Source organism: Halichoerus grypus, chromosome 9 (genome assembly GCF_964656455.1).
Source record: "Halichoerus grypus chromosome 9, mHalGry1.hap1.1, whole genome shotgun sequence".
In the NCBI taxonomy this organism is placed as follows: domain Eukaryota; kingdom Metazoa; phylum Chordata; class Mammalia; order Carnivora; family Phocidae; genus Halichoerus; species Halichoerus grypus.
In genome coordinates this window covers 56,366,831-56,383,396 of record NC_135720.1, presented here as the reverse complement: position 1 = coordinate 56,383,396, position 16,566 = coordinate 56,366,831, and the positions used below count along the sequence as shown (strand labels likewise).

General features: G+C 34.0%; 1 pseudogene; it reads left to right on the top strand.

Annotated features, from left to right (window-relative positions):
• Nucleotides 1-11,461: 11,461 nt before the first annotated feature.
• On the top strand, nucleotides 11,462-12,420 carry LOC118520824 (heterogeneous nuclear ribonucleoprotein A1-like; annotated as a pseudogene).
• Nucleotides 12,421-16,566: the final 4,146 nt, after the last annotated feature.

Genomic DNA, 16,566 nt, shown 5'->3' with positions numbered 1-16,566 from the left:
TATTCTGCTGTTATTGGGAGCAATGTTCTGTATATTGTCTTTAAAGTCCATTTAGTCTATAGTATTGTTCAAGTCAGTTAATAGTCTCTTACTATTATTGTATTGCTGCCTACTTCTCCCCTCCATATCTATGTTTACTTTATATATTCATGTGCTCTGATACCGGATGCATAGCTATAGTTATAGATCTTCCTGATGAATAGACTCTTTTATCATTATATAATAACTTTCTTTGTCTCATGTCATTTTGACCTAAATTTATCTGATATAAGTATAGCCACCTCTGATCTCTTTTGGTTATCACTTGTATAGAATATCTTTTCCATCCCTTCACTTACACACTATTTCAAAACAAAAAACTACTCTGTTTTGATATTATAACTCACATGTGTTAATAACTGCAGTCAATACTAGAAAATAATTTATTACTTTTTTAAAACCTAAAACTTATTTTACATTTTAAATTGACAACCTGTACAAAATTTAATACATAGCAATTCATTATAAACAACTTAAATTCTAAAATATTTTAAACTTTGTATATGAAGCAGAACTTGATTGCCTATTAATATGCAAATCTATGCCTGATGAAGACAAATTGGCAAAAGAATACTCGAAGAAAAAGTATCCTATGCACTACAACAATTTTAATAAAGAAAGGTAATATACTGCAGATAAGAAAAATACTTTTTATACTTAGTTCTTAAGAACTAAGTATAGAAAACAGAAATGCAGAAAACCAAAGAGGGAATACCCACAAAAATATATAACCACCATGTTGAAAATGATGATGCTAATTGTGTATATTTGCATAAAACATTTGCTGTGAAATAAATGTAGATAAATAAAATAAGGATTTATTATCTTGTCTTTGATTCTTTGCTTCATCTCAGCTCTACAAGAAACAGATCAGTTACAGTGTTCTTTATCCACTTTTTCCCCTATTTAGATTTGCTTTTTTTGGCAAACATTTCAGTAAGTTTTATGTATGAGAAAACCAAGTGAGTTTGAAATTTATAAAGGTTGTGAAGAGCTATATATCAACTAAACAGAATTTCTGTAAATACATTTTAAGGCAAATCTTATCAACCAAATGTCAGAATTATTCCACTGATGGAATGATACTACTGCCACATGCTCACTCTAGAAATGAGCAAGCTGTTCACCAGAGATTCAAACTATAAGCAGAAGTAGAAAAATTTATTTGTTCTGTATATTTCCTGATAAACAAAGCAATTGCCAGGTATTCTCTTTTTCAACAGAGGTGGATGGTATACATATGATAATAGTACTGTTAGAGAAAGACAAATACCATATGATTTCACTCATATGTGCAATTTAAGAAACAAAATAGATGAATATAGGGGAAAGAAAAAAAAAAGGAGAGAGAGAGGCAAACCAGAAAACAGATTAGTAACTATAGAGAACAAACTGAGGGCTGCTGGAGGGGAAGTGGGCTGGGGGGATGGGTTACATGGGTGATGGGGACGAAGGAGGTTAATTGTGATGAACACTGGGTGGTGTATGTAAATGATGAATCACTAAATTCTATACCTGAAACTTATACTGCATGTTAACTAGCTGGAATTTGAAAAAAAAAAAACTTGAAAAAATAATATTGCTAGAATTGTAAGAAATGACTACAATATAGTCACTTAAAGAAACACATTCATTGAAAATTTTCATAAGTAAATTTCCTTCTTTGACTCTTTTAGGGTGCTGCCTTTTATCTTTGCTGGTACAGATTTGTACTGCAATATCTCAAAGACATGATGTGCAGGTTCATGAGAGCAAGAGAGGGTAAAGTATTTAGGTGTCTAAAGACTGAAAGATTGAAAATCAAAACTAAAGATTGAAAATCAAAATAATAGGACCCTGCAGCAGATCCACTCAGAAATAAAATAAAACAGTTACTTAGTTATTTCCATGGTAGGCTCTGTTTTAATATACATTTGAATACATGTTGATGAATTGTAGCTAAGTAAGTAGATATGAAAGAATTTCATATCAAAGAAGGAAATGATGAAATTTATTATTTTTTTTATTTTAAGTTATATAAGTAATCACACAAGAAGACTCTAATGAGGAGTTAGGATTTTAGGTTTTGCCGTTTTAATGTCTGGTAATTACAGTAAAGGGGTTTTGATGAAGTTCCAAATCAGAACACTAATTTTCTGAAGCAACTTTATTCCTAGGAATAAATTTAAACATTTCAAGTGAATATAATGGCTTTGAATATTTCTTTAGGTCTAATGGAATAAGAGTCTTTGTGATAATTACAAAAGAGTAACCCATCCAGGCAGATGATGATAATAAAATAATTTTTTTTAATTTTATTAGGTACATTAGGCCCACTCACATTTATTGATATGACTGGTATATTTGGTCACAATTTTGTCATAATATATTTTTCAAAGACTTTATTTATTTATTTTTAAAGATTTTATCTATTTATTTGAGAGAGAGAGAGCACAAGCAGGGGAAAGCAGCACGGAGAGAGGGAGAGAGAATTTCAAGTAGACTTCCTGCTGAGCACAGAGCCCAATGGGGGACTTGATCCCAGGACCCTGAAATCATGACCTGAGCCAAAATCAAGAATCAGATGCTCAACCAACTGAGGCTCCCAGGTGCCCCTGGGTCATAATATTTTACGTTTTTTCATACACATGCTATGTTTCTCTACAGCATATGGTTATAGTTAAAAACTAGATACAGTCTTCGCTAATGAATTATTATCTGTGATACAGCAGGTAAAATTCTAATACCATCTTACTCATTAATATAAAATTTATACATTTCTCTTCAAAACACTGACATAACCATTCATTAATGCAAAAAAAATAGCTCTTAAGACAATTTAAATTATGTATATACAGATAATTATTAACAATATCATCTGTCTATGTATATAACAATGTACCTAGACATTGAGAGTAAAATATTACTTTGGATTGAAAAAAATTGTAAAAATATGTATTGTTATTAGAAATGGATCTATATTCTATTTTTAGTATTTACTTTCTAGTGAGAGATCTTAAGGTGTTCATTTTACATATTTATTCTCAGTCATTTTAATTTTCTAAACCCAAGTAACCATTAATGCAAAGAACTTTGTTTTAAATTAAAATTGAGGACACTTTTTCTTTTAAAAGATAGTTTCTTTAGGGGCACCTTGGTGGCTCAGTTGGTTAGGTGTCCGACTCTTAATTTTGGCTTAGGTCATAGTCTCAAGGTATGGGACCAAGCCCTGTGTAAGGCTCCGTGCTCAGCATGGAGTCTGCTGGAGATTCTCTCCCTCTTCTTTCCCTCTGTCCCTCCTCTGTTCATGCTTTCTCTTCCTCTCTCTAATAAATAAATAAAATCTTTAAAAAATAAATAAATAAAAAATAAAAAGATTGTTTCTTTAGTTTATATTAGCTATATTCTAAACCTCTGATTTAAATATATATATACATACCAAGGGGGATATTATCAGTCTATAAATAATGTTGGAATATAGTAGGTAAGTATTTTATCCTAATACAGAACTATGAACAACTTGTATCAGGTTTAAAAAAAATTGCATGAGGTCAATAGTACTTCTTTATTAATTTCCTTATATTTTGGACTCTAAAAGGCAAATGAAATTGCTCTAAATTACTAAACTTGTTGTTAGATTGGAAAAAATGTCTATTTCATTTCATAACTTTTAACCCAAAGCAAATGACAAAATAATTTAATACTTTCATGTGATCTTTCACAAAATTAAAGAATATTTGCAGTTAAGCCAAATCTTTCATATTAAGTTTAATTAGTTATTAAAATGAAATGATCAGATTTGCCATAACTTCTTTAAAGATGATATATATCACTAAGCTTATTAGCTAACTGAAACATGAAATAACTCTAAATTGCATAAAGCATATGTTCCATGTATTAAATCCTAAATATACCATCTACTTTAATGATATATGTGAGAAATCCTAAAGTAAGTTTTTATCCTATTAATATTATAGAAAAAATTATGGTCATAATTTACAATAAATTATTTATATCTTTCAATGTAACACTGCATTTGTTATTTCATGATAAGTACGAATGAATTAGAACAGTACCATATTATCATTTAATTACTATCCAGCACTGCCCCCCAAATAGGGTGATCTTTTTGAAATTAACTTCTAGAATTTTATTTTGAATTTTTATCAAAGTGTATAAAGCTATATGTTATAGATTCCTAAATATGCCCAATTTGTTAAGGGTTTCTACTTCAATCCTTGTTTAAACTACTTATATATTCCTCATTATCTAGCCAGAGCACTTTATTCATTGATATTATGAAATTCTAAGTTGTGAAATAAATAAATAAAAGTATGTATCTTAAGTCCTTATTTGAAAAATCACTCAAAATAAGAAAACAAGCTGAGAACCAATAACCAATTTAGAATTGTACTCAATTGTATATTAACTTGGCACTGAGTGGTATTTTCCAAGCTTCTATTTTTAATTCACAATGCAATAAGGAAAAAAACATAAACATGATGTTACTAATTCAAGAAAAAAAGTAGAAAACAGGATTATAAGAAATATTTCTGGGAGGATCTAAAATAAATGAAATAACTTTTTTTGTTATAAGAGCTACCTTGAAAACCAATGAATCCAACACTCTAATCTTACTAATGAGGAAACTGAGGTCCCAAATGACGATGTCAAAAAATCAAAGCTGGAACTGAAACGTGGATATTTACTTAAGTAATCTTTCAAATACTATGAACCAAATTCAATAATTTATTCAAGCTTTTACTTCAACAATAGTTATGTAAGCCCCTTCTGTACATAAAGCGCTCTACCAGCTGCTAGCCCTCTAGAAGTAAGAAAATTGAAATATTACTATAAAGATGTAACTCTCTTCTTATAAAATAATTAATACATTTTTCTCATTTAAATGGTGACTGTATTATCAAAAAAAAAAGAATGATGATTTGCATATTTAAGCTTACTATCAAAGATATCTCAGTATTAACTCCTCAACAGTACTTAAGTCCTCAACAGTACTCTCAGATTTTCATAGATTTTAAGTACTGAAGTTGGTAAAATTTTGGACAGGCACAACTACCGTAAAGATAAAACAAAGACATGAATTCATTATGAAGCCTGATAAATGATACATCACATTTATATTGTTTAGGTGCTAATTGTGATGACCTAACAGAAGACCCAGATGCACTTCATTTACCAAAATTTTTTGTGTGAAAAATGATAAATGCCTATAACGACATTCTATTTCTGCCCAAATGAATTTGGAAGCGATGAATCCCACTTCCTCTCTGACATCATAGCATTGGGTAAAATATTTCAAAGACTAATAGCTTGTCAGGGAAAGCTCAAACTGATAAGAATTATCTGTAAAATTATATATCCCTATGTTTGAAATTATTTCATGCAAAAATGTGAAGAATTGCAGAGGGTGCATATAATATTTTAAATGAATATAGAAAGTGTCAATATTTCATTTAAAGCTTTCATGAAGAATGACGGTGGAAAGTTAAAATAGAACTCAAACTCAAGTAATGTTTTAAAGATTGCAAGCCCAGTGTAGCAGTTTGGAATCACCAACTGACAAACTGGCATGAAGAATCAAAGGAGATCTTACAGAAAGTATGACAACCTCGCAGACAGGTTAAATTAAAATCTATCAACATGTAAAAATGAAGGGAAGAGAAAGATTTTTCTTGACTCTAGTGGACAGAGCCTGCTGGTGAATTTAGGAAATTAAAAATGTTGATATAAGCAGAAAAGTCTCAGAAACTGCTAGAGAACATTGACCCAAATTGCCTAGAATTTGAGAAATTTACTCAGACACTAGAATATTTCTAAGAATGTGAAATATAATAATACTAACTTTATCCACTCCAACTTTTTAGAAGCAGAAACACTTTCTGAATATTGTTCTTGTTTCATTCTTACACTTCCTTATTGGAAGTAAGAAATCTATGCATCTGGAGACTATGGAAATACAAGCATAAGTGCTGGATTAAGGAATGAGTTCAGCAATCTCTAAATTCACAAGTTGTAAATGAAGTGTATAAGATAACCCAAAGCCAAAGAGAACAGTCTTCTTACTAAATTATCCTCCAAAATAGCCTCATAATTTTTTTTTTCCTGTTCACTTTTCAACACCATGATTACTGCCAGCCCAAAGTTGATAGAGCAAATTACAATCCAAAATGCAATACCAATTGTCTTAGTTTGGGCTGCTATAACAAAAATAATATAAGCTGTATGACTTAAATAATAGAATTTTGTTTCTCACAGTTTTGGAGACTGGGAAATCCAAGATCAAGATGTCAGCAGATCCAGGGTCTGGTGAGGGCACTTTTCAAGGTTTTCAAAGGATCATCTTCCTGTTGTATCCCCACATGAGAAAGAGAGAGAGACAGAGACAGACGGAAAAAGAGAGAGAAGGAGAAGAAGCTCTTTCCTGTCTCTTCTTATAAGGGCATTAATCCTGCTATAAAGACTCCACCCTCATGACCCAATTATCTCCCAAAGGCCCCATCTCCAAACACCATTACAGTGGAGATTAGAATTTCAATATAAGAATTTGGGTGACACAGACATTCAGTCAACAGCACTGATAAATTCAAATAATGTACACACTCAGTTTTGTGCTTTCCATGAAACTATCTTCTAGAAAACATGCTAATCTGACCCACAGAGTGAAAGCTTAAGAATTATTGAAGTTGGATTCATAACTAAAGCAATATTACAATATTCACATATTGACCTATTTGTTACATGAATAATAAAACCAGTATTGGGAGCAGCAGCTAGAGCTCATTTGCAAAACAAAATAAGATATGTATATGTAGATAGATGATAGATAGATAGATAGATGATAGATAGATAGATAAAGACAGAAAGAGAAAGAGAGACAGAGACAGAGAGACAGAGAAACAGAGTCAGAAATAATATACATGAAGAGGCAAATACCTTCAAGTTGCCCCAAATCTTTTATTAGGAATCACAGAATAAACCTGCAAATGAGACAAAGGTGAAGAAATGTTTTATAATTGATGAAATCATTTGAAAACTGAAGAAACAAATTAGTGTGAATGTTGAAAGAATCTACAGCAAATCAAATAAGTGAGGGAAAAAAATTACACGATTCCTGTTCAGGCTATCAAGGAGCAACTTAAGAGTAACCCACTCACCAGAAGTATGTCTTAAAAGCCAGATAAAAATTTTAAAAGCACGATTGGATTTCACTTAGAGATACAAAGAGCTAGAAAGAGTGTCACAATCTTACAAAAAAAAAAAAGCCAGGAAAACAGCAAGTTCACAACTTTACTTGAAACCATCAAGAAGTTGAGATGACGGGCGCCTGGGTGGCTCAGTTGGTTAATCGACTGCCTTCGGCTCAGGTCATGATCCTGGAGTCCCTGGATCAAGTCCCACATCGGGCTCCCTGCTCGGCGGGGAGTCTGCTTCTCCCTCTGACCCTCCCCCCCTCATGCTCTCTCTCTCATTCTCTCTCTCTCAAATAAATAAATAAAATCTTAAAAAAAAAAATGTGTTTAAGAAGTTGAGATGACAAGACTACCAATCAGTCATTGATTTACGGAGAGGCAGGCACCCGATGAGATACAAGATGTGAACACTTGCTTACTTGCAACAGACAGAGCTAGGCTCAGCTATGAAGACGTCAGATAGGATAACTTGGTGGAGGCTTGGAGTGGATCTTCCTTTTGTGTTGTCCTTCTATTAAGGATACCTATGGAGACAACAGAGCACTCCTAGACTTATCACAGTTCCTTTTTATCCAATATTGCTACCATGATGGTGGGGACAAGGGACTTCTGTCTAATTAAACCTGTCTTATGTAGGCACTCTGTCTCTTATTCTCAGAGGACTAGTTGCTCTGGCCCTGTTCCTTCCAGTCCCCACATCCAGTTCTGGGCTCAGCACTTATTCTTACCCTTTCCTCATTAGTAGAGGGCTTTTTGTTCTTATATCCTCAGCTTTAATGGCTTTTCAACAGCATCCTCAGCATTTTTGTGAGAAAATGTAGAGCCTTAGGATGTTAGACATCTAGGGAGACTTCGCAAAATCTTGAAGACCTTCTCATAGTAGTAGTTTTTCAAGACTTTTTCACTAGATCCTCACAAATCGTATTGGCCAGAGTCCTGAGAAAGCATCCATCATAGTGCATGCTTTGAAGTGGAGAATAACAAAGGGTATGTGAGGGGCACAAAATTTGCCAGGACCCTTCTGCTTTAGCTTCCCTAGAAAACAAAAGCCTTTATCTTTGGGAAAAGGGCAACAAAAACTGCATTCTGATAGCACAGGTGTAAGATCAATGCTGCTGGAGAAAGAACAGAAAAATACCCTCTACTAAATGGGAAGCAGTAGGAATAAGTGCTGGGCTTAGTACTAGAGATGAGGAAAGGATAAGATCCCATGGAAGTCCAGAACTCTGCACTTTAGGGACACAGTGCCTGCGTAAGACTGTGGCTTAATCAGAATCATCTTAAACATCAAGGTAGCAAGTATCAGGTAAAAAGTTACAGTATTTACTTCTGGGAATGTTTCCTTTTCTTTATAGATAATCCCCACAGAAATATAATACAAAAGAAAGACCTAAAGTTGATAGTGGGTAGATATTGAGAGAAATTCTGTGCCAAGCCAGCCCCCAACTTAGTCATAAGTTATGCCTTGAGGAATATGTAGGCTGAGATATAGTGAGGTTAATTATAGTGCCCACCACCACCACACACAACTCAGAAATACTCCTGTGTAGATTAATTGAAACTACCACATCAAAGGCCTAGAAGAAGAAAAGATAGATACATTTGCAGGTATAAAAATCTATTTATCTGTGTGTGCTGTCCTAAAAAAGATACCAGGGTTTCACAAAAATACTATGAAACATATGGAAAAATAAAATAACAACACACAGCCAAGAGACCAAAAAAAAAAGGAGACTTTCAGTTCAGCTCCGATATGTGAAGAACTTGGAAGTTGTCTCTTCTACTCTTAATGGAGGGGTATTGTGAACAACTCTGAGTTAAAAACTCCAGGGGACCCAGTCTAGAGGGGCCCCCACAATATTATGAGATTTACCTGGAGAAGCTCAACCAAGTTCCCATAGTAAATGTCAAAGAAAAATCCCCTTGGATTTCTTGCAGGAGGAGGAGGAAGGAACCATTTAAAATACGCCAGAGAACTCTGTCTTAACAAGACCTGCTTTCAGGTGAAAGCAGTTAACGAGAGCCTAATATGCTGGGGTATTATCAGTCAGACTTACGTGGGGAAGGGAAAAACCCAACTTCAACTAGCTTTAGCCTTCCATGTAGGGAAAGAAAATACTCAACACTCCAGCCCACCTACACTAGCCATAATGTCCCATGCCTAAACAGGGAGGAAAAAAATGAGAAACACTTGTGAAATTCTGTCCAAAGGCATAGATTTACTAGAAGACTAAGACCTGATCAAAGGACTATTTCAGATTGCTTACCCTCTCCCCACACCTCCCGACATTACTAAAGCTGTTCCTTTTACCTGATATATCATGTCTGGCTATCAAGAAAAAGTCACAAGTTATAACAAAAGGCAAAATTCACCATTTGAGAATACAAAGCAAGCATCAGAACCAGATATGGCAGAAGTATTGAAATTATCAAACTAGGGGGGCACCTGGGCAGCTCAGTCAGTTAGGCGTCTGCCTTCGGCTCGGGTCATGATCCTAGGGTCCTGGGATCAAGCCCCATGTTGGGCTCCCTGCTCAGCAGGGAGTCTGCTTCTCCCTCTGCCTCTGCTGCTCCCCTGCTTGTGCTCTCTCTCTCTTAAAAAAATAAAAGAAATTATCAAACTAGGAATTTAAAACAACTATGATTAATATCCTAAGGAGGACTGATTAATGGACTGTAGTGGATAAAGGAGATAGCATGTAAGAACAGATGGGCACTATAAACAGAGGGATGGAAATCCTAAGACACCCCCCAAAATGTTTTAGATAAAAAAACACTAAAATGGAAATGAAGAATACTTTTGATGGGCTTAATAGTAGATTGGACATGGATAAGGAAAGAATCTCCTAGCTACAGGACATACCAATAGAATCCTCAAAAAGCTGAAAGGCAAAGAAAACAAAGACAAAGAAAAACCAAATTCACCAGAATATTTAAGGACTGTGGGACAACATACATGTAATAGGAATACCAGAAGGAGAAAGAGAGAAAAAGAAGAAATATTTGAAATAATCATGACTGAGAATTTGCCCAAATTAACGTTGGACACAAAAGCACAGATTCAGAAATCCAAGAGAAAATCAAACAGGATAAATGCAAAACTAACAACTATATGCTGGAATATCATTTACTAATTGCAGAAAATAAAAGGCAAAAAAAAAAAAAAATCCTGAGATGGGATAAAAATCTCAACACATAGAGGAACAAAGATAACTATTACAACTAACATCTCAACCATTCAAGCAAGAAGCAAGCAGAATGAAATATTTAAAGTGTTGAGAAAAACCCCACCAACCTAGATTCTGTACCCTGCAAAATTATCCACCAAAAGTGAAGGAGAAATACTTTCTCAGTCAAACAAAAACTGAGGCACTTGTTGGCAGCAGATTTGCTGCAAGAAATTTAAAAGTCCTTTAGAAAGAAGGAAAATTATATAGGAGAAACTTAGATCTACAAAAAGAAAGAGCATCAGTGAAGAGAATTTAAGAGAAGGTAAAATAAAAACATTAATTTTTTTATTAACTGAAATAACAGATAATTGTTCAAATAAAAATAGCAACAATGTATTCAATTATATATGTTTATGTATATATCTTATTTATAAATAAGAGAATAAGTTGAAAATATTAAGTCAGAAGCAATTCTAAGAATTACACTGAAATTTTAAACAACCCAAAGCCTTAAAAATAATCTAATAAAACTTAATTCATAAATTACATCTACATAAGTAATTTATTTTCACAGCATAAAAAATTGTAATAGGGTGCCCTCATAATAAATGCACCCTACTTTGAAAATAAATAGAATCATATTTGTGTACAAAAAATCCATTATAATGTGATAGGATCTATCCCATTGATATTATATCTAAACAATGATTTTGAGTGTTCACTGACTCTATAAATATTCGTATTACCTTTTTTAAACATTTCCCTAAATTTTTATTCATACCCACAGACTGCTAGAAACAAAAGAACATAATTCAATCCAGCTTAAAAAATATTCTCACCAAAATAGCTTAGATTTTACTGTTGTATTAGAAAAAATGAAATAATTTCCTAATAAAAAATTAACAGTCATTTTATTTAGTGGGTGGGAGGAGTAAGGGAAACTTTTCTCATCTTCTTCTATAAATGGGATAACATATGTATTTATTAAAAACATATTTTGGGCTTTCTGCCCATGGATGCCACCGAGTAAGCATCGTTCAAGTCTCCCCTCCCACTGCCATCATGTCTAAATCAGAGTCTCCCAAAGAGCCTGAACAGCTGCGGAAGCTCTTCATCAGAGGTTTGGGCTTTGAAACAACCGATGAGAGTCTGAGGAGCCATTTTGAGCAATGGGGAACGCTTAAGGACTGTGTGGTAATGAGAGATCCGAACACCAAGCACCCCAGAGGCTTTGGGTTTGTTACATATGCCACTGTGGAGGAGGTGGATGCAGCCATGAACGCAAGGCCACACAAGGTGGATGGAAGAGTTGTGGAACCAAAGAGGGCTGTCTCAAGAGAAGACTCTCAAAGACCTGGTGCCCACTTAACTGTGAAAAAGATTTTTGTTGGTGGCATTAAAGAAGACACTGAAGAACATCATCTAGAGATTATTTTGAACAGTATGGGAAAATTGAAGTGATTGAGATGACTGACCGAGGCAGTGGCAAAAAGAGAGGTTTTGCTTCTGTAACATTTGATGACCATGACTCTGTAGACAAGATTGTCATTCAAAAATACCATACTGTGAATGGTCACAACTGTGAAGTAAGGAAAGCCCTCTCTAAGCAAGAGATGGCTAGTGCTTCATCCAGCCAAAGAGGTCGAAGTGGTTCTGGAAACTTTGGTGGTAGTCGTGGAGGTGGTTTTGGTGGGAATGACAGCTTTGGTCGTGGAGGGAACTTCCGTGGTCGAGGTGGTTTTGGTGGCAGTCAAGGTGGTGGTGGATATGGTGGCAGTGGGGCTGGCTGTAACGGATTTGGTAATGATGGAAGCAACTTTGGAGGTGGCGGAAGCTATAATAATTTTGGCAATTACAACAATCAATCCTCAAATTTTGGACCCATGAAAGGAGGAAATTTTGGAGGCAGAAGCTCTGGCCCCTATGGTGGTGGAGGCCAATACTTTGCCAAACCACAAAACCAAGGTGGCTATGGTGGTTCCGGCAGCAGCAGGAGCTACGGCAGTGACAGGAGGTTTTAATCACTGCCAGGAGACAAGGCTCAGCAGGAGAGGAGAGCCAGAGGAGGGACGGGGAAGCTACAGGTTACAACAGATTTGTGAACTCAGCCAAGCACAGTGGTGGCAGGGCCTAGCTGCTACATAGAAGACATGTTTTAGACAATACTCATGTGTATGGGCAAAAATCTCGAGGACTGTATTTGTGATTAATTGTGTAACACGTTATTTTAGTTTCTGTTCTGTGGAAAGTGTAAAGCATTCCAACAAAGGGTTTTAATGTAGATTTTCTTTTTTTACACCCATGCTGTTGATTGTTAAATGTAATAGTCTGATCATGACGCTGAATAAATGTGTCTTTTTTTTTTTTTTTAAAGATTTTTTATTTATTTATCTGAGAGAGAGAATGGGAGACAGAGAGCATGAGAGGGGGAGGATCAGAGGGAGAAGCAGACTCCCCGCTGAGCAGGGAGTCCGATGCGGGACTCGATCCCAGGACTCCAGGATCATGACCTGAGCCGAAGGCAGTTGCTTAACCAACTGAGCCACCCAGGCGCCCCTAAATGTGTCTTTAAAAAAAAAAAACAACAACATATTTTGGAATTAATTTCCAGACTCACATGTCTAATTGTGGATATCAGATGTGAAAGGAGAGAGATGTTTTCTTCATGTGGCCATTGCATTTAATCTTCCCTCTGTGGCTATATTGGCCTATGATGGGTTTCCCCCCACCCTTTTTTGTCATGGAGGGTTTATATAGTGTTCTTTCCTGTTAAAGATATTTTATTTATTTTTTTATTTTTTTTAAAGATTTTATTTATTTATTTGAGAGAGAGAATGAGAGAGAGAGAGCATAAGAGGGGGGAGGGTCAGAGGGAGAAGCAGACTTCCTGCTAAGCAGGGAGCCCGAAGTGGGACTCAATCCCGGGACTCCAGGATCATGACCTGAGCCGAAGGCAGTCACTTACCAACTGAGCCACCCAGGCGCCCAAAGATATTTTATCTAAAAATGTAATAGCCACAAAATAAATGGAAGACAAGTACGCAGTGTTGCAATAGATTGCAGAACTAGCTTATTTTTCCCTGTAGAAAGAATTTAATACCTATCAAAATCCTACCCTAAAAATATTAAAATAAAAATATTAGCAAATAAACTCCATGTACTGTTCCTTTTTTTTTTTTTACATTCCCATATATACTTCTAAAAATTATCTTATCTAGGATCACCTAAAACATTCTGTTTTGTGCTTTGCAAATGTCTTTTATTTAAGGATACATCTCTGAAGAGCAGTGGCAAATAGGTAGAAACCAGGGTTCCTTTAAAACAGGAAAACATTCTAATTTAATCCCCTCAGATTTTTATGCCCCATGGACAAAAATGAAAAAGTGATTTTTAAAATGTGTTATCCTAGGCATAAATATCAGGCTTTTTATTTTTGCCTTATTGGCTCAAAGTTAAAATTAACATAGTCCTCCATTGAGTTACCTTCTGTAAGTGTATTCTTAACACATTTCTACATCTAATTATTTTCATGGAATAATTCTAGATTGCCATATCCATCTTTCCCACCTCTCCCTACACAGACATGACTCCATCCATGTATCTGGGATACTTCTGAATATATGAAATACAGGCCATGTAGTTTGTTCCTTAACTATAAAAATTAAGTCAATGAATGAACACAATTAAATCCGTAAGTGATTTATGAAGCTAACAAGCCTCAGTTGCTCCATGGCATGAAAAGTTTGAACTTTTGGGTGTATTTTAGTAGATTATGAGTCTTTCCATTCTTGCCTTTTTCATGCTGTTAAATGATTTTTCTAGTCTAACTCTGATCCCAGGTTTGGCCCACATTCTCTCTCCTGGGGCCCCATGAGATGCTGGCTACTTCAAATGCTTGCTCCCTCCGTCACTTATTATAAAATCTCCAGGGTCACACCACTCAATAACGTCACGGTGAGGGAGGGGATGAAATAACTTCCTTTTCAGCTTTTCAGAGGTATCTACTCTGTCCAGCTTTCCTGCACTTTCAGAGAGAGTCTTTGCTGTCTGAACACAGAGCAAAGGCGCTGCCAAGCAGGCATGGCTGTAGGTTTGTTTACCCAACCCAGTTAGTGCTCTGTTTACAAATTAAAACACACTTACGATTTTCTCAAATTTCCACTCATTATCACATTGTCACAGTATTGTAAAACCTGATGTTTTTTTCTCCCAAATTTTGACCATGTTAACAAAATAAACACTACTGTTAAAATTTCAGCAAGATTATTACATTTCTACTCCATTCTATTTATATTGCATAGTCACAGTTACTGTTTACGTACAGTTTTTCTTGATACATGTTTACTATTATATTAGTATGTAATACTAATATAATTTGTAATTACAATTTCAAAACCCTTGGGCCCAAATATATTTTAAAATTCAACAATGTTCAGATTCTGGAAATGTAATATAATGTAATACCATGCAATAACACAATATAATCAATCCTCTTATTATATAATTTCCAGGGAGGTTTGGGCCAGCACCACAGTCAAACAAATATTAAAATCACTATATTAATATATTCTGAATATTTAGTGGGGTGAATAAAATTATAGAAGAATATGTTGAGACTCTTAACTACAGGAAAAAAACTGATGGTTATCAGAGGGGAGGTGGGTGGAGGGGTAGGGGAAATAGGTGATGGGGATTAAGGAGCACACTTGCTGTGATGAGCACTGGGTGATGTATGGAAGTGTTGAATCACTATATTGTACACCTGAAACTAATATTACACTGTAAGTTAACTAACTGGAATTTAAACAAAAACTTGAAAAAAAAGAATATGTTGATTGAGGTAGGATTTCGGTTTCTGCCAAAGAAAATAAATACAGCTTTTTTTTTTATTTCTGAACTGTGAATGAAACACTTTATATTAAACAGCACTTCATATTTTGTCAAGCATAACATATAGTTTTGTATTTGTATTTCTTTGCAAATATTTCCCCCGTCTAAAAACCTGTGCTCTCACATGTACGGCTATCCCAATACATAAAGAAAACACCTCTTTTTCCCCCAAGAGTTTAAAATTCAGCTCATGAAAAAATAAAAAAATAAAATTCAGTTCATGAAATGCTTTCCAAGCCTCTAGAAAAATTAATTACATTACCTAATAAATGATACAATCAGCAATGCATATATTGTACTTTATTTAGAAAACATATTATCTTAAATGTGAGACTATATTGTACACCTGAAACTAATATTACACTGTAAGTTAACTAACTGGAATTCAAATAAAAACTTAAAAAAAAAAAGAATATGTTGATTGAGGTGGGATTTCGGTTTCTGCCAAACAAAATAAATACATTTTATTTTAAAAGTGATCCACTTCTGCAAACCAAGCATTTAAATTAACACATATTTAACATAGTACATTATAGTTGTTGAATATCTATTTATAGAAAGAATAAATATATTTCACTAAATGTTCTAAATAAGTATTTAGAATTTTCCAGTTTCAAGAAATATAATTAATATGTTTGATATCACATGAGTACAAAGTAGTAGATATCAAACAGATGATCTAGAATTATAATAAAATCTTCCTTCCATAGTATAGTAAGGTATTTAATTGAAATGTTACTATTTTATTTTGAAATGATTTATATTTAAATATTATAAATTGTTGAAAAAACAAAAAAAAAACAATTAGTCAATGCTATTATATTTAAATTTCTTATAAGCATCTGAATTATTTTCCAATGCAATAAACATTATGAATAAAAGTAATAAAATTTATCCCATGTTAGTATGTATGTACATTTTTATTTTTTTCTTAGAAGTCTGAAATATAAGTAACATCCTCAAGCTCTTAATTCTTTTTCTATTAAATATGCACAAATAAAATAATGACATGGAAATTCTAAGGTGACAAGATGGAATGAACTATAGGATATTATGTTACAATTTATTTAAAGTATTTTCTTTTTTTAATAAAAAGGAAAGTATAGTTTTCTTTATAAATAATCTAAGTAGCTTTAAAACATTTTCCAAGCATATATCTCACTTTCTAAAAAAGCTAAACCTAGAAGTTTGAGTAGTAGATGTCTCAAAATATGAATAAATCAATTTTAAGATTCACACATATTTTTAAAAAGAGGAAAATGTAACTTTGATCAATT